This window comes from Dendrobates tinctorius, unplaced genomic scaffold (genome assembly GCF_039654945.1).
Source record: "Dendrobates tinctorius isolate UK_male_01 unplaced genomic scaffold, ASM3965494v1 ptg000064l, whole genome shotgun sequence".
Taxonomy (NCBI): Eukaryota; Metazoa; Chordata; class Amphibia; order Anura; family Dendrobatidae; genus Dendrobates; species Dendrobates tinctorius.
In genome coordinates this window covers 67,217,559-67,242,385 of record NW_027361732.1, presented here as the reverse complement: position 1 = coordinate 67,242,385, position 24,827 = coordinate 67,217,559, and the positions used below count along the sequence as shown (strand labels likewise).

General features: G+C 40.6%; 1 protein-coding gene and 1 long non-coding RNA gene across 5 annotated transcripts in view; one reads left to right on the top strand and one right to left on the bottom strand.

Moving 5' to 3' along the window:
* GPC6 (glypican 6) overlaps positions 1–24,827 on the bottom strand; it is a 1,398,086-nt gene that overhangs the window by 516,641 nt on the left and 856,618 nt on the right. The gene's annotated exons all lie outside the window — the stretch shown is intronic.
* Positions 1–24,827, top strand: part of LOC141094566 (uncharacterized) — a 40,287-nt gene that overhangs the window by 2,784 nt on the left and 12,676 nt on the right. The window contains exon 2 of one of the 3 annotated variants that reach the window (XR_012233105.1): positions 14,264–14,361. This is a non-coding gene — a long non-coding RNA (uncharacterized lncRNA). Of the gene's footprint in view, positions 1–14,123; positions 14,362–24,827 lie in introns of those variants that run through there. The other 2 variants (XR_012233106.1, XR_012233104.1) reach the window with 2 other exon arrangements.

Sequence of the window (24,827 nt, the reverse complement as noted above, 5' to 3'; positions counted from 1 at the left end):
CTGCATCACACTGTTGACTCATATTCAGTCTGTGATCTATTAGTATACCCAAGTCTTTTTCACATGTGCTGTTGCTTAGCCCTATTCCTCCCATTCTGTATATGCTTTTTTCATTTTTATTGCCCAGATGTAGTACTTTGCATTTTTCCCTGTTAAAAACCATTCTGTTAGTTGCTGCCCACTTCTCCAGTTTATTTATATCTTTTTGAATCCTCTCTCTCTCTTCTCTAGTATTAGCTATCCCTCCTAGCTTTGTGTCATCAGCAAATTTAATCAGTTTACCCTCAATTCCTTCATCTAAATCGTTGATAAAGATGTTGAACAATACAGGGCCGAGGACAGAGCCCTGTGGTACCCCACTTGAGACATTCATCCAACTGGATGTGCAGCCATTTATGACCACTCTTTGGGTCCGATCACTAAGCCAGTTATGAATCCACCTAACAGTTGCCTTGTCCATTCCATACTTAGTCATTTTTTCAATAAGGATTGCATGAGATACTTTGTCAAATACTTTGCTGAAGTCAAGATATACTATATCTACAGCATTTCCTTGATCCACCCAATCAGTGATTCCGTCATAGAAGGAAATTAAGTTAGTCTGACATGACTTATTAGTTACAAACCCATGCTGACTCTGTTTAATCACTTCATTCTTATCCAGGTACTGACATACATGTTGTTTAATAATTTGTTCAAAGATCTTTCCTGGTATAGAAGTCAGACTCACCGGCCTATAGTTGCCTGGGTCCACCTTCTTCCCCTTTTTGAAGATAGGAACAACATTTGCTCTTCTCCAGTCTTCTGGGATTTCTCCTGTTCTCCAAGAATTTTCAAAGATTATGGAGAGGGGTTCAAAAATTTCTTCTGCTATCTCCTTCAGTACTCTGGGGTGTAATTCATCTGGACCTGGAGACTTGAATTCATTTAGGTTAGCTAAGTGTTTCCTCACTATATTTCTGTTTATAGATATCCTGGATTCTTCTATTCTTAATAGGACAGTGAAGAACAGTTGATGTTACATTTCCTTTCTGAGAGAAAACAGATGCAAATTAGGAATTTAAAAGTTCGGCCTTCTCAACATCCTGTCTTACCATTTCATCATTTTCATCCTGTAAAAATCCTATAGCATCTTTGACTTTTCTTTTACTTTCGACATATCCCCAAAATCCTTTATTATTGCTTTTGACATCTCTTGCAAGCCTCAATTCATTGTCAGCTTTAGCTAATCTGATTTGTGCCCTGCAGGTTCTGCATACAGCATTATATTCTTCTTTAGATATGCCTCCCTCTTTCCATTTTATAAACATTTTTTTCTTCCTTTTTAGCATGTGCTTAAGTTCTGTGTTCATCCATCCTGGCTTCCTTAAATGCTTCCTATTCTTCCCTCTTTTCGGAATTGTTAACAATTGTGCTTTGAGAATTTCATTTTTCAAGATTTCCCATCCTTCCTGGACATTTTTGTCTTTAAGGATATCCAGCCATTGGATCCCTCCAATTCTCTTTCTGTATCCCTTAAAATCTGCCTTTCTGAAATCTAACCTTGACGTCTGAGTCTTCACAGGTCTTCCTCCTCTAGTTATCCAAAATTCTAAAATAGCATGGTCGCTACCTCGTAGGGTCCCAGCCACTTTTACCTCCTCAACCATTTCCTCCCTGTTTATAAGGATTAGATCCAAGGTAGCAGTTCCCCTTGTTTTCTCCCCAACCTTTTGGAAGATAAAGTTGTCAGCAAGAGAAGATAAGAATTACCTTGACCTGTTAGTTTTGCCTGAGAGAGATTCCCAACAAATGTCTGGATAGTTGAAATCTCCCATGACAACTATGTCATATTTTTTGGAGAACTTGGCTATTTGATGCATAAAGAGTTCATCCATATCTTCAGCTTGCACAGGCGGCCTGTAGTAAATGCCTACAATGGTGTCCTTTCCATTGTTCTGTCCTTGTATTCTCACCCAAACAGTTTCCACAGAACTCCCAGTCTCTGAAGCTTCAATCTCTGTGCAGATATACGCGTTTCTAACATACAATGCGACACCTCCTCCTCATTTATCAAGTCTGTTTCTTGCAAATAAGTTGTATCCTTCTAGTCTTGTATTCCAATCATGTGTATTGTCCCACCAAGTTTCAGTGATTCCAATGACATCATATTTCTTTTCCTGTGTTAGTAGTTCCAATTCTCCTTGTTTGTTGGCCATACTTTGTGCATTAGTATAGAAACATTTTAGTTTGTGATTGGTTTCTCTTTCTCCAATATTTGTATTAATTAGATTCTTTTGTCTTTGTTCTTCCTTTCCACTTCTAATAGCAGAGTTCTCAGTAGCATTTGTCAGGTGTTTGGCTTTTTCTGGTCTTTTGCTTCCCTTCCCATGTTGTTCTAGTTTAAAGCTCTCCTTACAAGTGTAACAAGGCGACTTCCAAATACATGTTTTCCAGTCTTCGTAAGGTGCACCCCATCTCTAGCAAGTAGTCCATCGTAAAGGTAATTCACTCTGTGATCCATAAATCCAAATCGTTGCTGACGGCACCATTGATGTAGCCGGTTGTTCACCTGCAGAATCTTATTCCACCTCCTTGTTCCATGGCCATCCACTGGGAGGATGGAAGAGAAGACCACCTGCGCTCCCAGTTCTTTCACTTTCTTACCTAAGTCTTCAAAGTCTCTGCAGATGGTTTTCAGGTCATTTCTTGCGGTGTCATTTGTCCCCACTTGTAGTAGCAGGAATGGGTAGTCATCTGTAGGTCTGAAGAGTCCTGATATCCTGTCAGACACATCTTTATTTTTGCACCTGGAAGACAGCACATTTCTCTTGAAGCTATATCCGGTCTGCAGATAGCGGCCTCTGTTCCTCTCAACAGGGAATCCCCCATGACCACCACTCTCCGTTTCTTCTTCACAACGTTTTTCTTTCTCCATCCAGGAGGACTCTGAAGTCGTACAAGGTTGCTGTTTGTGGGCAAAGTCTTATCCTGATGTATTTCTTCATCGTTTTCCTGCGTGAGAGCCTGGTACTGGTTCCTGAGAAGTATGGGTTCTGACTGCCTCCTGATCCTCCTGCTTCTCTGGGTCACATGTTTCCATTCCTCTGTTTCTTCAGGTGCACTTCGAATTTCTTCTCTTTCTGTAACGTGAAGAGATAATTCTCCTCTGTCTAAGAACTCTTCACCTTCCTTAATGATCTTCAACGTAGCTAACCTCTCTTCGAGATTTTGCAACTTTTCCTCCAACAGGGACACAAGCTTGCATTTGTGGCATGTGAAGTTTGGCTTTTTCACTGGTAAGTCTGTGAACATGTAGCAAGAAGTGCAGCTCACCAATTGGCTCCTGGCCTCTTCCATATTGAGATTTCTTAAAAACGATGAAAGATGAGCCAAAATTTGCTCGCCGATCGGCGCGCGGTTTACCGATTTCCTCTTTTCAGCTGCAACGGCCAAAACCCAGTGATCGTTGAGCTCGCGGAGACTCTTCACTTATCCCAGAAGGCACTGGGATTATGCAAATGATCTCCTCAAGACTCTTCCCCTGGTTTTCCGATCTCCTCTTTTCAGCTGCAATGGCCAAAACCCAGTGATCGTTGAGCTCGCGGAGACTCTTCACTTATCCCAGAAGGCACTGGGAATATGCAAATGATCTCCTCAAGACTCTTCCCCTGGTTTTTAATGGATAGGTCCATTGGGGGGGTCACGTGAGATGGGCGAAAGATGGTTAATTCTGTTTTGTCCATAATAAGTTTTAGAAATCTAGAGGAGAAGAAGGATGAAATAGTAGACAGACATTGAGGGATTCTGTTTAGTAGGGAGTAGAGTTGAGCGATACCGTCCAATACTTCAAAATATCGGATCGGAATGGATCGGCCGATCTTTAAAAAAAGTATCGGTATCGCCGATGCCGATACCGGAAGTCCCATTCAAGTCTATGAGACTTCCGGTATCGGAATTGGAAAAACCCTTTCCTGCCCTTGTACAGCCTCTCGGGGGTCTGTACGGGCCTTCCGGGGGTCTCTGCCGGCCTGCCGGGGGGCTGTGCCGGCCTGCCGGTGGGCTGTGCGGACTGCCCGGGGTCTGTACCGGCCTGCCGGGGGGCTGTGCCGGCCTGCCGGTGGTCTGTGCACCCTGTGGGGGTCTGTACCGGCCTGCCGGGGGGCTGTGCCGGCCTGCCGGGGGGCTGTGCACCCTGTGGGGGTCTGTACCGGCCTGCCGGGGGGCTGTGCTGATGTCCGGGGGTCTGTGCAGGCATCGTCCGATGGGACTACAAGTCCCATCTGGCGATGCCTGCTACCATGACAGTGATTGACACATTAGCCAATGATGGGACAGTAGTAGTCCCATCATCCGGCTAATGTGTTAAATGTTAAAAAAAAAAAAAAAAAAACTACATACATACTACATGCATGCTACATACATACTACATGCTACATACATACCACATATATACTACATGCATGCTACATACATACTACATATATACTACATGCATGCTACATACATGCATGCTACATACATACTACATACATACTACATATACTACATGCATGCTACATACATACTACATGCTACATACATACTACATACATACTACATGCATGCTACATACATGCTACATACATGCTACATGCATGCTACATACATGCTACATACATGCTACATACATACTACATACATACTACATATATGCTACATACATACTACATGCTACATACATACTACATACATACTACATATATACTACATGCATGCTACATACATACTACATACTACATACATACTACATGCTACATACATACTACATACATACTACATATATACTACATGCATGCTACATACATGCTACATACATACCACATATATACTACATGCATGCTACATACATACTACATGCTACATACATACCACATATATACTACATGCATACTACATATATACTACATGCATGCTACATACATACTACATGCTACATACATACCATATATATACTACATACATGCTACATACATACCACATATATACTACATGCATGCTACATACATACTACATGCTACATACATACTACATACATACTACATGCATGCTACATACAATACATTCATACAATACATACATAGACATACAGTACATATAACATAGAGTAACATACTTACCAATACTTGTCACATTGTTCCCCGAAGCCATTGTCTTTTACGGAATAAATATTAACATAACAAACCACAAAAATACTCACCCATGATCCGAAGCAGTCCACGAGTGTGTCCCACAACGATCTTGGGTAGAGAACTGCAGCATCAGCTGATGCTGTCGCTCTCTACGGGCTGCAGGAATCCAATGATGGAAGGTAGGTATCCTTCCGCACTGTATTCCTCCGCCACTTAAAAAAAAATAGTCCCTAGTCTCACTTTTGACATTGCTGTGTGAGAAAGTTCCCACGCAGCTTTTGCCATAAAGTGAGACTAGGGACTTTTTTTTTTTAAGTGGCGGAGGAATACAGTGCGGAAGGATACCTACCTTCCGTCATTGGATTCCTGCAGCCCGTAGAGAGCGGCAGCATCAGCTGATGCTGCAGTTCTCTACCCAAGATCGTCGTGGGACACACTCGTGGACTGCTTCGGATCATGGGTGAGTATTTTTGTGGTTTGTTATGTTAAGATTTATTCCGTAAAAGACAATGGCTTCGGGGAACAATGTGACAAGTATTGGTAAGTATGTTACTCTATGTTATATGTACTGTATGTCTATGTATGTATTGCATGTAGCATGCATGTAGTATGTATGTAGTATGTATGTAGCATGTAGCATGCATGTAGTATGTATGTAGTATGTATGTAGCATGTAGTATGTATGTAGTATGTATGTAGCATGTAGTATGTATGTAGCATGCATGTAGTATGTATGTAATATTTTTTTTTTTTTTTTTTAACATTTAACACATTAGCCGGATGATGGGACTACTACTGACCCATCATTGGCTAATGTGTCAATCACTGTCATGGTAGCAGGCATCGCCCGATGGGACTTGTAGTCCCATCGGACGATGCCTGCACAGACCCCCGGACATCAGCACAGCCCCCCGGCAGGCCGGTACAGACCCCCACAGGGTGCACAGACCACCGGCAGGCCGGCACAGCCCCCCGGCAGGCCGGTACAGACCCCGGGCAGTCCACACAGCCCCCGGCAGGCCGGCAGAGACCCCCGGAAGGCCCAAAATGACGGCGCATCATGATGCGCACACACCGCGCATCATGATGACGTCATTTCGGCTGTCAATCAACTTTGAACTTCCGATTCCGATGCCCGATATTGAAAAAATATCGGATGTCGGTATCGGAATTCCGATACAGCAAGTATCGGCCGATACCCGATACTTGCGGTATCGGAATGCTCAACACTAGTAGGGAGGTGATATCTGGTCCAGAGATGTAGATCAGTGTGTCATCAGCATAGAGATGATACTGAAAGCCATGAGATTCTATGAGCTTTCCGAGGCCGAAGGTGTAAACGGAGAAGAGCAGGGGCCCTAGGACTGAACCTTGCATGACTCCGACGGATAGGGGGTGCGGTGAGGAGGTGGTGTGCGAATGGGAGATGCTGAATGTCCGGTCTGCTAGGTATGATAGGGCCAAGTCTGTGATACCAAGAGATGAGAGGGCCTGTAGTAATAGGGAATGGTCCACTGTGTCAAAGGCAGAGGACAGGAGGAGGAGGACAGAGTAATGTCGCTTGGCCTTGGCAGCTAGTAGGTCATTGGTGACCTTAGTTAGGGCAGTTTCAGTGGAGTGGTGTGGCCGGAAGCTGGATTGCAAGTGGTCAAGGAGGGAGCAAGAAGAGAGGTGGGAGGATAGTTCAAGATAAACGTGTTGTTCCAGTAGTTTTGAGGCATAGGGGAGAAGTGATATAGGGTGATAGCTAGATACAAAAGATGGGTCAAGAGAGGACTTTTTGAGGATAGGTGTGATTGAGGCATGTTTAAAGCTTGAGGGGAAAACACCAGTTGTTAGTGATAGGTTGAAGAGATGGGTTAGGTTTGGGATGAAGACTGTGGTGAGGTTTGGGATGAAGTGGGATGGGATCGGGTCAAGTGCACAGGTAGTGAGATGTGATATTGAGAGTAGAGTGGATGTTGAATTTTCACCAACACCTGATGAGGAAATAAGAATCAAGTAGCTGGATTTCAACATGATATATTATTTCACTTTCAGGAGATTCCAGCAACAACTAAATTCCTTTTCCATATTCAAAAGAGATTAACTCTTGGTTCGAACAGATTTTTGGCCAAATTTATTGATAGTAAATCCATTGGCTGGTTTAAGAATGGTTATCCCGCCTATGGTCTGTGATCATGACAGACAGCTTAACACAGATATTTATTGAGACTGCACCAACTTCATTAAACTCAAATTGTCACTGTCTTAAAAAAATTTTAAGCATGTTTATAGACAATCTGCATTTAAAGATGAGAAGGGTGGCAGCTAAAAAATCCTTTTTGTGGAGTTTCAAATCAGCAGAAGGCTTTATTTTTACTAACAGGACCAAAAGAAGAGAATCGGGCGTTATCAACAGTAAGTATGTCCAGTAGAGGCTTTGAGGGTCCTTGTGCAAGAACTGTGTGGGGCCCTTTTTATTCCACATCTCATTATAAAATGCCTAATGATATCTCTCTAACAATCCACAAGTAATTGTGAACTATAAAGTTTATTAGTTCAAATCCTCCAATTAGACAAGAATAGAGGGAACTCTCTGGGGTATAAATAAAAATCACTTGTCTGTTCCAGATTTAAGATCTATAATGTTCCCCTTCTAATATTATAAGATACACCTTCCTTTTGTGAGGCTTGTTTATGACTCCACACATACTCTAGCAAGTCTAATACAACACTGCAAATTGAGATAAAAAGATTAGCACTATATTGGATTAAATGTAAATTCTCAATCAGTAAACAAATGTATATACAGTATAATTATTGCTTTACATCTATATATATAAAATTGAATGTATGTGTGTATCACCAACCAATCACGAAGCATCTTTCATTTCACCATAGCTGTTTAAAAGAAGCTGAGCTGTGATTGGTTGCTATGAGCAACAGTTTTCCCACTCCAGAAAACACCTCAGCAGACACTGACTGGGTGGGAGAAATCTAGCATCCCCGAAACATAAGCTCCCAGCCATTGTCTGCCCCCCAGAAAGGAGCAGAGAGCACATGATAGAAATAAGTCACCCCCTCCCGTGCCCATATACCCATCACACATCCTCCATCCCACATCTTCCCTCTTAAAGGGATCTCCGCTATGGAAGTTAGGACCATTCCACTCAGCGCTGTGGTTCTGGCCCCAGGTCTCTCTTAAAGGGATCCCCGGTATGGAAGTTAGGGCAAATCCCTCAGCGCTCTGATTCTGACCCCAGGCTTCTATTAAAGGGATCATTGGTATGGAAGTCAGGGCAAATCCATCCAGCACTCTGATTCTGACCCCAGGCCCCTCTTAAAGGGATCCCCATTATGGAAGTGAGGGCAAATCCACTTTGCGCTTTGGTACTGACCCAAGGCCTCTCTTAAAGGGATCTCTGGTATGGAAGTTAGGGTAAATCCCTCAGCACTCTGATTCTCATCCCAGACTTCTATTAAAGGGATCATTGGTATGGAGGTCAGGGCAAATCCACTAAGTGCTCTGGTTCTGACGCCAGGCCTCTCTAAAAGGGATCCCGGGTATGGAAGTTAGGACCGTTCCACTCAGCGCTCTGGTTCTGACCCAAGGCTGACGGGATGATGTGGGATATTAGGGGTAGTAGTCCAGTGGCTTTGGCTGATGGGATGATGTGGGATATTAGTGGTAGTAGTCCGGCGGCTGTCAATGGGATGATGTGGGATATTAGTGGTAGTTGTTCTGTGGCTCTGATGGGATGATGTGGGATATTAGTGGTAGTAGTCCAGTAGCTCTGGCTGAAGGAATAATGTGGGATATTGTAGTGAATGTGGCTATGCAGAGTGGGTGGGGCTCTACACTCAGCTTTATATATCTACTATATAATTGTCTAATTCTGGCTGTCTGTCTGTAATGGAAATCCCGCCTCGCTGAAAGGTCGCGGCAGTTAGGCCACGACCAATCAGTGACAGTTGCTTAGTCGTCATGGCAACACGGCCGCATCGCTTATTGTACAGGCACATTACAGCTGTTAAAGGCATCACTGCTGCGTTGCTCAATACACAGGCACAGTCCTGTACATATTCTGGAGTACAATACATTAAGTAACAGCAGAACAGTGACTGCAGCTCTGGGTGTAACTTGCGTACAATACATTAAGTAACAGCAGAACAGTGACTGCAGCTCTGGGTGTAACTGGAGTACAATACGTTAGGTAAGATCTGAACAGTGACAGCAGCTCTGGGTGTAACAGGAGTATAATACATTAGGTAAGAGCAGAACTGTGACTGCAGCTCTGGGTGTAACTGGACTACAATGCATTAGGTAAAAGCAGAACAGTGACTGCAGCTCTGGGTGTAGCTTGCGTACAATACATTAGGTAAGAGCAGAACAGTGACTGCAGCTCTGGGTGTAACTGGAGTACAATACATTAGGTAAGATCTGAACAGTGACTGCAGCTCTGGGTGTAACTTGCGTACAATACATTAAGTAACAGCAGAACAGTGACTGCAGCTCTGGGTGTAACTTGCGTACAATACATTAGGTAACAGCAGAACAGTGACTGCAGCTCTGGGTGTAACTTGCGTACAATACATTAAGTAACAGCAGAACAGTGACTGCAGCTCTGGGTGTAACTGGAGTACAATACGTTAGGTAAGATCTGAACAGTGACAGCAGCTCTGGGTGTAACAGGAGTATAATACATTAGGTAAGAGCAGAACTGTGACTGCAGCTCTGGGTGTAACTGGACTACAATGCATTAGGTAAAAGCAGAACAGTGACTGCAGCTCTGGGTGTAGCTTGCGTACAATACATTAGGTAAGAGCAGAACAGTGACTGCAGCTCTGGGTGTAACTGGAGTACAATACATTAGGTAAGATCTGAACAGTGACTGCAGCTCTGGGTGTAACTTGCGTACAATACATTAAGTAACAGCAGAACAGTGACTGCAGCTCTGGGTGTAACTTGCGTACAATACATTAGGTAACAGCAGAACAGTGACTGCAGCTCTGGGTGTAACTTGAGTACAATACATTTGGTAAGATCTGAACAGTGACTACAGCTCTGGCTGTAACAGAAGTACAATACATTAGGTAACAGCAGAACAATGACTGCAGCTCTGGGTGTAACTGGACTACAATACATTAGGTAAAAGCAGAACAGTGACTACAGCTCTGGGTGTAGCTTGCGTACAATACATTAGGTAAGAGCAGAACAGTGACTGCAGCTCTGGGTGTAACTGGAGTACAATACATTTGGTAAGATCTGAACAGTGACTACAGCTCTGGCTGTAACTGCAGTACAATACATTAGGTAACAGCAGAACAATGACTGCAGCTCTGGGTGTAACTGGACTACAATACATTAGGTAAAAGCAGAACAGTGACTACAGCTCTGGGTGTAGCTTGCGTACAATACATTAGGTAAGAGCAGAGCAGTGACTGCAGCTCTGGGTGTAACTTGAGTACAATACATTTGGTAAGATCTGAACAGTGACTACAGCTCTGGCTGTAACAGGAGTATACATTAGGTAAGAGCAGAACAGTGACTGCAGCTCTGGGTGTAACTGGACTACAATACATTAGGTAAAAGCAGAACAGTGACTGCAGCTCTGGGAGTAACTAGAATTCAAAACATTTAGATAACAGCAGAACAGTGACAGGAGCTCTGGGTGTAACTGAGTACAATACGTTAGGTAACAGCAGAACAGTGACTGCAGCTCTGCCTGTAACTGGAGTACAATAATTTAGGTAACAGCAAAACAGTGACAGCAGCTCCGGGTGTAACAGGAGTATAATACACTAGATGGTGATGGTGGCCCAATTCTATCTCATCGGGTATTCTAGAGTCTCTGTTAAAATAAATAGTTATAAAAATAGTTATATACTCACCTTCCAACGGCCCCTGGACTCTGTCCCGCCTCTCACCAAGCTCTTCCGGTCCCAGTAATGCTTAGCGAGAAGGGTTGGAGATGACATCACTCTCACAAGAGCACGACGTCATCAGCAGTGTTTCGCGCAAAGCATTAATGGGATCGGAAGATGCCGGGAGCGTGGTGAGAGGAGAGAAAGAGTCCGGGGGCTGTCGGGAGGTGAGTATATCACTATTTTTTATTTTAACAGAGACTCTAGAATACCCGATGCGATAGAATCGGGCCACCATCTAATATAGATATAATCATTATAATTTGTTATAACTAACTATAGTTAGCGCCGGGCTCTTCAGTTAGTAAATTATAATGCTAAATGTAACATATTTTTTATATTAAGACACGTTTCTTCTCAAATTTGGGAGGAAAATGGGGGTGCATTTTATAAAACGAAATGAGCTTCTGGGGGGCGGTGGTGGTAGAGCAGATGCTGTGATGTTGCAGTGCCTGGGTGGACATTAGATGGGTGCCAATGAGTGGAGGTCCCCTTTCCCTTATATATTCCTGCAGGTGGCTTCATGAAAATGGACACTGGAGGCGGTGCATGTGCCAATTGAGATTTAGGCAAACTTCTCCCGAGATCTCAATCTGCATATGTGCTGCCTCTGGTGGTCATTTTCCCAAAGTCCACTGCAGGGAACTGAATGGTAAAGGGGAACCCTACTCACCGGCGCCTACATCTAATGAGCGCCCAGGCGCCCCAACATCACTGCACTCTTGCTGTGGTCTCTGCCAGCCTACTGAAACAGTGACTCCGCTCCTCTGACTCCACTCCACCACAGCTGTCTCCCCGGTAAGCTACTGTTTAAATGGATTATAAGATGCACCACTATTTTAATTAAAACTATGTTTTTCCTATTTTGCACCTCAACATTTGGGGTGTGTTTTATAGTCCGGTGAGTTTTACAATCCGGAAAATATGTTATGTAATAATAATAAATTTTATTTCTATAGTGCCGACATATTCCACAGCACTTTACATTTCAGAGGGGACTTGTACAGACGATAGACATTACAGCATAACAATAATCACATAGATCATAACAGATACCAAGAGGAATGAGGGCCCTGCTCGCAAGCTTACAATCTATGAGGAAAAAGGTAGACACGAAAGGTGGGTGGTAACAATTGCCCTGATTGTATGGACCAGCCATAATGTTAAGTGTGTAGCAGTACAGACACAGAGGGCTGATAGATGCATAAAGCATTTGGGAACATGATGCGGGGAACCTGGTTATGGTAAAACTTTTGACTGTAACCACACAGGGATAGATTAGGTTAATGTGTTGAGGTGGAGGCCAGTCTGAATAAATGCGTTTTCAGGGCAGGCTTAAAATTGTGAGGATTGGGGACTAATCGCATTGACCTGGGAAGTGCATTCCAAAGAATTGGTGCAGCACGTGTATAGCACGTGTATTATAATACAATATATGAATACTTGGCTTTATCAAACATCATAGAACTACAAGAACACTTTTTTTTCTCAATTTCTAGAAATTATATTGCATTTTTGTCCTCGATGCCTTTTTCAACATTCCCAAGCAAAACCAAGTCACTATAGTTTGATTCCTGCTATTAGTACAGTTGTGGCCAAAAATATTGACACCCCTGCAATTCTGTCAGATAGTACTCAGTTTCTTCCTGAAAATGATTGCAAACACAAATTCTTTGTTATTATTATATTCATTTAATTTGTCTTAAATGAAAAAGCACAAAAAGAATTGTCCTAAAGCCAAATTGGATATAATTCCACACCAAACATAAAAAAGAGGGTGGAAAAAAGTATTGACACTGTTTGAAAAATCATGTGATGCTTCTCTAATTTGTGTAATTAACAGCACCTGTAACTTACCTGTGGCACCTAACAGGTGTTGGCAATAACTAAATTACACTTGCAGCCAGTTGACATGGATTAGTTGACTCAACCTCTGTCCTGTGTACTTGTGTGTACCACATTGAGCATGGAGAAAAGAAAGAAGACCAAAGAACTGTCTACTGTCTGAGGACTTGAGAAACCAAATTATGGCACTGTGGCTAACCTCCCTAGATGTGGACGGAAAAGAAAAATTGACAAGAGATTTCAACGCAAGATTGTGCGGATGTTGGATAAAGAACCTCGACTAACATCCAAACAAGTTCAAGCTGTCCTGCAGTCCGAGGGTACAACAATGTCAACCCGTACTATCCGTCGGCGTCTGAATGAAAAGGGACTGTATGGTAGGAGACCCAGGAAGACCCCACTTCTTACCCCGAGACATAAAAATGCCAGGCTGGAGTTTGCCAATACTTACCTGAAAAAGCCTAAAACGTTTTGGTCAGATGAGACAAAAGTAGAGCTTTTTGGGCAAAGGCGTCAACATAGAGTTTACAGGGGAAAAAAAGAGGCATTCAAAGAAAAAAACACGGTCCCTACAGTCAAACATGTTAGAGGTTCCCTGATGTTTTGGGGTTGCTTTGCTGTCTCTGGCACTGGACTGCTTGACCGTGTGCATGGCATTATGAAGTCACAAGACTACCAACAATTTTTGCAGCATAATGTAGGGCCCAGTGTGAGAAAGCTGGGTCTCCCTCAGAGGTCATGGGTCTTCCAGCAGGACAATGACCCAAAACACACTTCAAAAAGCACTAGAAAATGGTTTGAGAGAAAGTACTGTAGACTTCTAAGGTGGCCAGCAATGAGTCCAGACCTGAATCCCATAGAACACCTGTGGAGAGATCTAAAAATGGCAGTTTGGAGAAGGCACCCTTCAAATATCAGGGACCTGGAGCAGTTTGCCAAAGAAGAATGGTCTAAAATTCCAGCAGAGCATTGTAAGAAACTCATTGATTGTTACCGGAAGCGGTTGGTCGCAGTTATTTTGGCTAAAGGTTGTGCAACCAAGTATTAGGCTGAGGGTGCCAATACTTTTGTCTGGCCCATTTTTGGAGTTTTGTGTGAAATTATCAATGTTTTGCTTTTTGCTTCATTCTCTTTTCTGTTTTTTCATTTAAGACAAATTAAATGAAGATAATAATACCAAAGAATTTGAGATTGCAATCATTTTCAGGAAGAAACTGAGTATTGTCTGACAGAATTGCAGGGGTGTCAATACTTTTGGCCACAACTGTATATTACATTTCTGGAGAATTATCGACTTTTCTACCAATAAAGTAAATGTAAGCTCCAAACTTATCCTTTTGTCATCTCCTATTATTTTTCAGAATTTTCTATCCGCTTTCAAATCACTGCAGTTGGGAATTGTTGTTGAAGGATTTACTAGTTTTGTGTCACCTCAAATAGCACTTCAGAGATTTACCTGGTTTGTATTATTTTCTATTCCTTGCAGTTAAAAGTATGGATTTTGCTGCCATTAAACTATTCTAAAAATTCAACAGAAAATAGAAAAGAGCCACGGGACACTTCATGTTTGAAAGAGTTGAGAAAGATTTCAGAAAATGGTACATTCAACTATTGTATTTGAAGTGGACCTGTCATCCAGCCATTATACAGACACACAAATATTAAATGTGAATATGATTACAGTCCAATATAAATTTGTATATTGCTACATATTTATATTTGTGACAGTTTTAGTAAACTGATATGGTCAATGAATAACAAAAAGTAAACTATAATTATCTTAAATGGCAACTACAATTCTTTGTTTATAAATCAGTAGTACAAGTGAAGATAAGAAACTTTGCAATATATAGTATCACAGAGAGGTCTGCTTTTTTCTTCACTTATCAGTTATTTTTTCCTGTATTGATCATTCACTCCACCAAACTCCTTAAAAATATCAACAAATATGTTTGCAGTATCTTTATAGGGGCTGGAAGGAGAAAAAGGGCCGAACATACAAAGAGAAAATACTAAAGCTTCTAAAGCAAATAGAGAAACTACTAAACATGTAAAATACAGGTTATATAATGACATAAAGTATGGTATTCGTCATGTGAACACATATTACAGCTTATTCTGAAAACTCATATTCAAGCTTAGTTAAGTTTTAAATATTTGATCTTTCAGACACTTTCTGCACTCTCATCAACATTTTAATAATCTTTATATATTGCAATCATCATATTATGTTATCATCTTTTTACTAGCACTAGCTGACTACTGTTATATTATTTACTACAGAGTATTTTTGCACGTTTGTCATTCTGTGTTTTCTTTTTGTGTTTCAGTCAGTGGGTGGTGTGAACACTGTCCGACCAACCTGTTCACATTTGTGCATGTCACATGTGTTTTTAATCCATTATTTCCTTGCTTATGCATGGTTTGGGAGTTTCCCAACCCTCTCTTGTGTGACATGCACATAAAGAGCCATCTTGCACCACGTGCCCACATCAGGTAGCGCATGTCTGAATCCTGCTCTTTTAGGTACTGTTCATATGTTCAGGTTTTAAATACATTAGATAGGGACTGCTCCGTTAAGGGTTACCGTGACGAGGTGAAGTGGCTTGGTATACATTTTTTGCAAAAAACGTATCGACTAAATACCCTGTATTTGTTATAATTGTGTTGGATTGTCAATGTAACCCTCTACTCCCACTCTTGACACACTGATAACAACACCACAGAAGAAATAAGAGGGTCAGATTCCTTGTAGGAATGCTCAGACCTGACGCCCATAATGTGGTGGTGCACCATCTTGCTGGAAAAACTCAGGGAATGTGCCATCTTAAGTGCATAAAGAGGGCAACACATCATCATGTAGCAATTTCAGATATCCAGTGGCATTGTGGTTTCCAGTGATGAAGAATGGCTCCACTAACTTGGTACCCCATATACCACACCATACCATCAATTATGGATGTCAGGTCCGAGTATTCCTACATGAACAGCTTCCTGGAAAGTGGATTGGTCATCGTGGGCCAGTTGAATGCCCACCAAGGTCTCCCAATCTGACCCCCTTAGACTTTTATCTTTGGGAGCATCTGAAGGCAATTTTCTATGCTGTGAAGATAGGAGATGTGCAGCATCTGAAACAAGATACTGGAAGCCTGTGCTAGCATTTCTTCTGCGGTGTTACTATCAGTGTGTCAAGAGTGGGATAAGAGAGTTGCATTGACAATCCAACACAATGGGCACATTTTACAAGTGGTCATAGACTCATAACTCATGAAAGAGTAAAGTTATGTTAAAACCAAGCACACCATTGTTTTCTTGTAAGATTCTCAATAAGTTTGATGAGTCACATGACCCTTTTCCCATTGAAAAAAGTAAAGTTGGATCCAAAATGGCCAACTTTAAAATGGCCACCATGGTCACCACTCATCTTGAAAAGTTTTCCCCCTCCATATAGTAATGTGCCACAAGCAGGAAGCTGATATCATCAGCCATTCCAATTTTATTTATATGTATCCATATAAATGGCCCACCCTATATATGATAGATATATATTAAGAGGACAAAAACTTTGATGGGAGTGATTCTCTAATGCATTGAAAATGCAGTGTAAAGGAGGATATCCAGGTCTTGAAAAATTGAAGACCTATCCTTAGGATACATCATCAATATCAGATGGGTGTTCAACTGACACCTTTGGCGATCAATTTTTTTGAGAGAATTGAAGCCCTTCCTTTGTTAAGAACCACAGCTGTATTTTCATTAGTGACTGTAGCATGAATAGCATGAAGTTGCACTAATCTATAATAACAAGCACTGCTACTACTAAAACTATGGAGTACAATGAAGGGAGGGTCTCCATAGTGTCACTGAGACCCCATATTGAAAGCCTAGTCTAAGGACAGATTATCAATTTTATAGCTCTGATAACCTCTTTTACTATCTAATAAACTGAAACAAATTAACAAACTTAAGAGAAATAACATTATGATCGAAACATTGGGCATCAGAACAATTAAGGCATTTCAAGGTGACCATAGATTTGTGACGATTGTTAATTGAACATGCTGCTATTGGCAAATTACTTCTCTCAAGGGGACACAAAGGTTCAGATAGGACATATCGGTACTATGCATAGTTCTCTACCTGACCAACTGAGAATCACAATGCAATCTTAAAAAACAGTTGTGAACTAAGTGGCGAATCAGATTTATTCCATTGAAACATTGTCTATTTACGGCATTGTAGTTCCGCTAATAGCAGTCACTATTATTATTATTTATTATTATAGCGCCATTTATTCCATGGCGCTTTACATGTGAGAAGGGGTATACATAATACATACAAGTACAGTAATCTTAAACAATGCAAGTCACGACTGGTACAGGATGAGAGAGAATCCTGCCTGCGAGGGCTCATAATCTACAAGGGATGTGTGAGGATACAGTAGGCGAGGGTGGAACTGGTCATGCAGCGGTTTGGTGAATTGGTGGTTACTGCAGGTTGTAGGCTTGTTGGAAGAGGTAGGTCTTCAGGTTCTTTTTGAAGGTTTCCATGGTAGGCGAGAGTCTGATATGTTGTGGTAGAGAGTTCCAGAGTAGGGGGGATGCGCGGGAGCAGTCTTGTATGCGATTGTGGGAAGAGGAGATAAGAGGGGAGTACAGAAGGAGATCTTGTGAGGATTGGAGGTTTCGTTCAGGTAAGTACCAGAAGACAAGGTCACAGATGTATGCAGGACTCGGGTTGTGGATGGCTTTGTATGTCATGGCTAGGGTTTTGAACTGGAGTCTTTGGGTAATGGGGAGCCAGTGAAGGGATTGACAGAGGGGAGAGGACAGGGAATAGCGGGGGGACATGTGGATTAGTCAGGCAGCAGAGTTTAGAATAGATTGGAGGGGTGCGAGAGTGTTAGAGGGGAGGCCACAGAGCAGTAGGTTGCACTAGTCAAGGCGGGAGATGATGAGGGCATGGACTAGGGTTTTTGCAGATTCTAGGTTGAGGAATGTACAAATCCGTGAAATATTTTTGAGTTGAAGTTGGCAGCAAGTGGAAAGGGCTTGGATATGTGGTTTATCTAGTACTCTCATCAATTGTGGGCAATAATATGCAGTTCATAAAAACAGACAGTAGTCTCCATTTCAGTTTCCATATTAATAGTATTCCGCTCAAAAACATATTTTCAATTTGCTGACTAATGATATAAACTTTCTCTTCATAAAACATTCTATTGGTTTTTCAGTTGGAAACCATTTTTTACATTTTTTGCCATGAAAATCTGCCAGATTAGGATTGGCGTCATCTTTAATCCATTATTTTAAAATAGATTTCATTCTTTATTTTCTACATTTGCTTATCATTGGTTAATGGCATTGTTCCATCAGTTCATGATTAAAAATAGAAATAAATGCAGAACTTACTCTATGATTTTTATCAATATTCCTGTGCAGTTAAATTGATTTTACTTTTTTTCCCAATAAGTTTTATAAAGAATTGAGAATTGACACAGAATTAACCTTTATATTAGTAAGGCTCTCCATAGTCGTTTTTTGAGATCACGCATATCGTGTTCTTTACAATAGTGCATTGTCAAGAAAAAAAACAATATAACTGTCTATCCTAATAGGTCATCACTCATCAATTTTGCAGTCATGAAAAAACACTTTATACAATTTACATTTCATGTATCCCTTGACGGAAGTGTTGCTGTAACTGAATCATTCCTCAGAATATAAATTTGAGGTACATTCACAGTATGATTACATAACAAGACTTAAAATACAAGGACTTATTTATGTAGACTTGTTCCTACAGGATGCTTTTACACAGATACTGAATGAAACTGTAAAGCGCTGCGGAATATGTTAGCGCTATATAAAAATAAAGATGGTTAATATTATTATTATTATTATTATACATTTTCCTATAATGTTACCTTCTCCTTGTACAGCTTCAATAAAAATTTATGATGCCATAAAAATTATGTTTGTATTCTAAGAATCGTTGTGTGTCATAAGTTACTTTTAAAAGTGCCATGTTTTCCTAAGCTACAGTGAGGAAAATAAGTATTTAATTCACTGCCGATTTTGCAAGTTTCCCCACCAACAAAGAATGGAGAGGTCTGTAATTTTTATCATAGGTACACTACAACTGTGAGAGACAGAATCTAAAAATAAAAACCAGAAAATCACATTGTATGATTTTTACATAATTATATTGCATTTTATTAAATGAAATAAGTATTTGATCACCCACCAACCAGCAAGAATTCTGGCTCTCACAGACTTGTTAGTTTTTTTAAGAAGCCCTGCTACCTTGCTCTTATTATCTGTATTAATTGCAACTGTTGGAACTCATTACCTGTATAAAAGACACCTGTTGACAAACTCAATAAATCACACTTCAACTCTCCAACATGGCCAAGACTAAAGAGCTGTTAAAGGAAACCAGGGACAAAAATGTAGACCTGAACAAGACTGGGTTGTGCTACAGGACAATAGGCAAGCAGCTTGATGAGAAGGCAACAACTGTTGTCTCAATTATAAGAAAATGGAAGAAACACAAGGTGACTGCCAATCTTCCTCTGACTGGGGCTCCATGCAAGATCTCACCTTGTTGGGTAAAAATGATTATGGGAAAGATCAGGAATCAGCCCAGAACTACATGGGAGGATATGGTCAATGACCTGAAGAGAGCTGGGACCACAGTCTCAAACATGACCATCAGTAACACACGATGCCATCATGGATTAAAATTCTGCAGGGCACACAAGGTCTTTCTGCTAACATCAGCAAATGTCCAGGCTTGTTTGAAGTTCACCAATGACTATTTGGATGATCCAAAGGACGCATGGGAAAAGGTCATGTTGTCAAGGGAGACCAAGATAGAACTTTTTGGTATCAACTCCACTTGAGGTGTTTGGAGGCAGCAGTAACACACTATGCCGTCATGGATTAAAATTCTGCAGGGCACACAAGGTCTTTCTGCTAATATCAGCATATGTCCAGGCCTGTTTGAAGTTCACCAATGACTATTTGGATGATCCAAAGGATGCATGGGAAAAGGTCATGTTGTCAAGGGAGACCAAGAGACAGAACTTTTTGGTATCAAGTCCACTTGCGGTGTTTGGAGGCAGCAGAAAAATGAGTACAACCCCAAGAACACCAACCCAACTGTGAAGCATGGTGGGTTAAACAACATATTTTGGTAGTGCTTTTCTGAAAAGGGGACAAGATGACTGCACAGTATGGAAGGGAAGATGGATGTATAATGAGATTTTGGCCAACAACCTTCTTCCTTCAGTAGGAGCATTGAATATGGGATGAGGCTGGGTCTTTCAGCATGATAATGACCCAAAACACACAGCCAGGTCAACTGAGGTGTGGCTCCATTAGAAGCATTTCAAGGTCTTGGAGTGGCCTAGCCATTCTCCAGACATGAACAATTGAAAATCTTTGTAGGGAGCTGAAACTCAATGTTGCCCAGAGACAGCCCCAAAACTTGAAAAATCTGAAGAATATCTGCATGGAGGATTGGGCCAAAATCCCTACTGCAGTGCAAACTTGGCTAAGAACTACAGGAAATGTCTGACCTCTGTAATTGCAAATGAAGGTTTCTGTACCAAATATACAAATAAACTCCACGTATTTATCATACTTTCAATGTCTTCCAGAACATTGATCCAAAAATGTCAATGTTTTGTTCAACGAGCCACTTAGGCTAATTTCACATTAGCTTTTCTGCGCAACGCATCGTGCTCAATAGAAACACATGCAAAAAGATGCTTCATGCGTTTGCATTTTTTATGCGCATTCATTCTTCATTGTATAGACAAGTTTTTACTCTTAAAAAACACATGTGCACGCAAACGCAGGCATACGCATGTCCATGCACACGCCTGCGTTCCCATAGACTTTAATGTGTTTTTTTTACGCTTTCTGTGCACAAGCGAACGCATGCGTTTTTTAACGCCGTTGGATGGACCCAAAATTGCAACAGGTTGCATCTGGCGTGTCTAGACACACACCTGAAAAAAACGCATGCGCACAAAAATGCGGCCGAACGCATGCAAACGCAAGACAATGTGAAACCAGCCTTAGTTATCACATCAACATTGTGCTCCATTAGGCTGGCAAATGCATTGTGCATTGCCAAATTGCTCCTGTTGGGAGCAGTTGCTCTTGGAGGATGTTTAGACACCATTTTTTTTTTCTTTAAAATTGCGAGGGGGCCCACTGCCTTGGATTAAAGTCAACATGAATGATCTTAGAGGCAGAGTAGGAGCTCATAACACTTGCTTATTATATGAGTCACTGAGAGACTTGAATGTGCTATATCCCGCTGGTGAAGCACAGCCGCACAAAAAGAAGAAAAGAGAAATGCAGCACATCCATCCAGAAGGATGAAAGTCCTTTTATTCAAATTCCTTTAAAATAAAGTAGATCCATAGAAAACATTAAAAGCCATGTTTCTGGCAAAATTGCCCTCAGTCATAGTATGAGAGAATGAATCAAAAGTTACTCATTTTAAAAAGCAGGGAACCAATACATGACCATAAGGACACCAACTAATAGAAAACAACTGATGGCATTAAAAACATATTTCTCCTCCCATTAAGCCATAAACAGAATTGCAAGTGATGGTGAGAATTTGGAAGTCATCGGCACTCCTTCGATTTGCAGAAACGGGAGTGTGGTTTGGAATGGCAGATATGTGGATGATCTTTTAGTTTGGTCGGCAACATATCATCTGTCTGGGATTTTGTTGCTTATTTAAGTGTAAACAAATGTAATCTATGTTTTACTCACAGCTAATTCAACTTTGTTTTTTAATATTTTTTTAAAAGGAGAGCCCATTCAAGGTTCATACATCTTTATACAGAAGGAATATTTCAAGAAGCACCATTTTATTTGCTTCTAGTTCTAATCCGCACCACACAACAAAATCGATCCCATATATTGAGTTAATATACGCCAAATTAATCTGTTCTGATGATAATGCATTTTCTCATGTAGGCACAATCATCAGAAATAGAATTCTTACCAGAGGATATGGCAAACAACTTATTAATTCAGCTTTGCTTTTAATAGGGTCAAGTCCAAGTCCAGTGAGTCCCTGCTGTATAATAGTACTAATAACATGGCATCCAGTGAATTATCACCTGCTATTACTTTTTCCACACCGCATAGTTTACAATGTAATCAAATCAAACTTTTTATTTCTACATACCTATCTGTGGTTAATCATGCTGACATGCTCTAAGGCAGTGGTCCCCAACCTTTGTGACCTTGAGAGCCACATTCAGCTTAGAGAGAGGGTAGCGAGCCACATTCAGCACTGAGAGAGGGTCACGAGCCACATCCAGCTCCCACCCCCTTCAAAGTAGTGTCAACCAAAGCCCCCATTACAGGTATAATGATAACCAAAGCTTTTCCACAGAAATCACTCCAAAGCATTACACTGAGATCCAGGGGTTCCCACAATACCCCCATTCAGTATTCGCCCATCAAGGACTCCCAACACACTGTGTTATCCAGCTTTGAGCACCTCCTCTAACACGTAGTACCATCCTCCAGCCTACCATACCTAAAACATCTCTTAACCCCTAAGACCAGTAAATGTGCATCCAGGTCTGCACTTCTGTGCAGGGCTACTCACAAAATTCACTATTTTGAGATGTGCTCTTCATACCTGTTTGCTAGACCTGGACCCAATGCACCAAGCTGGCAGACAGTCACGAGCCACAATTCATGGGACCGCGAGCCACATGTGGCTCCTGAGCTACAGGTTGGGGACCCCTGCTCTAAGGTATTCTTAGAAATGGTTGCCAATATGTATCCAGAAGAGGGTGTACTCTGGGCAACATCCTTTCTCCAAGCCTTTTCCTGGAACATACAACCAAGCCTACCTGTCTTTCACAAAATGGCTTTTTAAATATGTGGGGAATTTGTGCAATGTGTACAATCCTGTTTCTTGTTACCAAATGGTGCAAACTGCATGGTTGATGAATTCATCAATTGTAATTCGCATCATGTTGTGCATTGTATTGTAGGCTGTATTTGTCAGACATGTTACATAGGTTGTACTACTAGAAAATTAAAGAAACGTATCGCAGAACACCTCTCCAGTACTAGTAATAAAAATGGGTCAAATGAGTCCTTTGTCAAGCTAATAATAAAGCAATCTAAGACCATTCACGTGTAGTTTTGCTTTTAATCCAATGGTAATGGACACAATTCCTGTTTTTGTTTGCTCACCTGCTTTTTAAGGATTGACCACAAGTTCTCAATGGGATTAAGCTTTGAGGCATTTTCTTGCCATGGACAGAAAATGTCAGTGTTTTGTTCACCAAGCCACTTAATTATCACTTCAACCTTGTAACACTGTGCTTCATCATATTGTAAAAAGATTTTTTTATCATCACATTGCTCCAGGATTGTTGGAAGAAGCTATACAAGAATGGATTGCCATTAGTCAGGATTTGGTCCAGAAGCTTATATCTAGCATATCCAGTGAGAATAGAAGAAATCTTAATAAATAAGGGTCAACACTGTAACACTGTACATATTTGCATAAACTTGATGTATTTGTCAATATCAGTTAAAAAAACTTATGAAATTCTTATAATTGTACTTAAGTAACCATAGAATCATCTGACTAAAAGATCTAAAAACACAAGCCGCAAAACTGATAAAGCTAAAATTTGTATCAGTATCAAAACATTTGGTCTCGACTGTAACATCTACTATGTGCACAGATCTAAACTCATTATTTCACAGAAGCATAAAGTAACACATTTGAAAACTTAATTCACATGAACAATGCCAGATCAGAATTCTAAAACTTGTTCTTGCACTGTACAGCTGGTAAATGTTTTATGGATCTATTGAAGAGTGCAGCTAGATTAATTACTGCTTCCAACTAGTTGATAAATCCACTTGTGCTGGTAATTAATCTACCAATGCTTCTCTGATGAGATAGAAAAAGAGTCCACTGCATCAGAAAGGCTGGATAGAAGGTGTTATCAGCATTCTACAAGACATTTATCACTACATTCTTCATAAATCCCTTTTTTCAGTTTGCAAAACCAATTCTTTTTAAAGCTTGTAGTTTTCATTTTTAACTCCTTAATGGCTGCCTACCTTCCCTTTATTTGTCAGTGATTAAGCACCTTTTTTATAGCGGCATATAACTGTCAGAAGCTGTTACAGACACATTACAGAAAGTAAAAACAGTATTTTTATAAGGTAGAGGTACTAAGAAATTAATAAAATAATCAAGTTATTCCATTCAATTAATTTCTGCCAAACACATCTGAAGCAATACCCTTATTACTGTATCATTTTAACCTTTTAAGAGCTAAATGGTTTTTTATTTTTATTTTTTCAATTTTTTACCCTTCTTTCAAGGGCAATAATTATTATATTTTTTCACTTACCTAGCCATATGAGAACTTGTTTTATGCAGGACAGGATGTAGTTTTATATGACAGTATTCCTTTTACCATACAATATGCTGAAAAATGAGAAGCAAAAACTGAATTGGGAAGAAAAGTTGTAAAATTTTCTTTGGTGGTGGAAGAGGGTTCATTCTTACTGCTGGTGTGACTATTTTATCTCTTTTAATTGCATTTTTTAGTGAGGTGTAGAGACTGAAAAACCTTTAGTCTTAGATTTCAATGTTATTTCTCTTCATGGCGTTTACCTTAAGTGTTAATTAATTTAATATTTTGATAGACTGGACTTATTTGGATGCAATAGCAATGCCAAATATGATTTTTTTATCTCTTTATTTTTAAAAGAAGATAAGGCATTGGTTACAATTTTACAATTTTTAACATTTCTTTTATATTTTTAAATGTGTTTTTCAATTTCTAACCTTAATTTTCAGTCCCAGTAGGGGACATGACCCTCTAATTATTTGATTGCTTATATT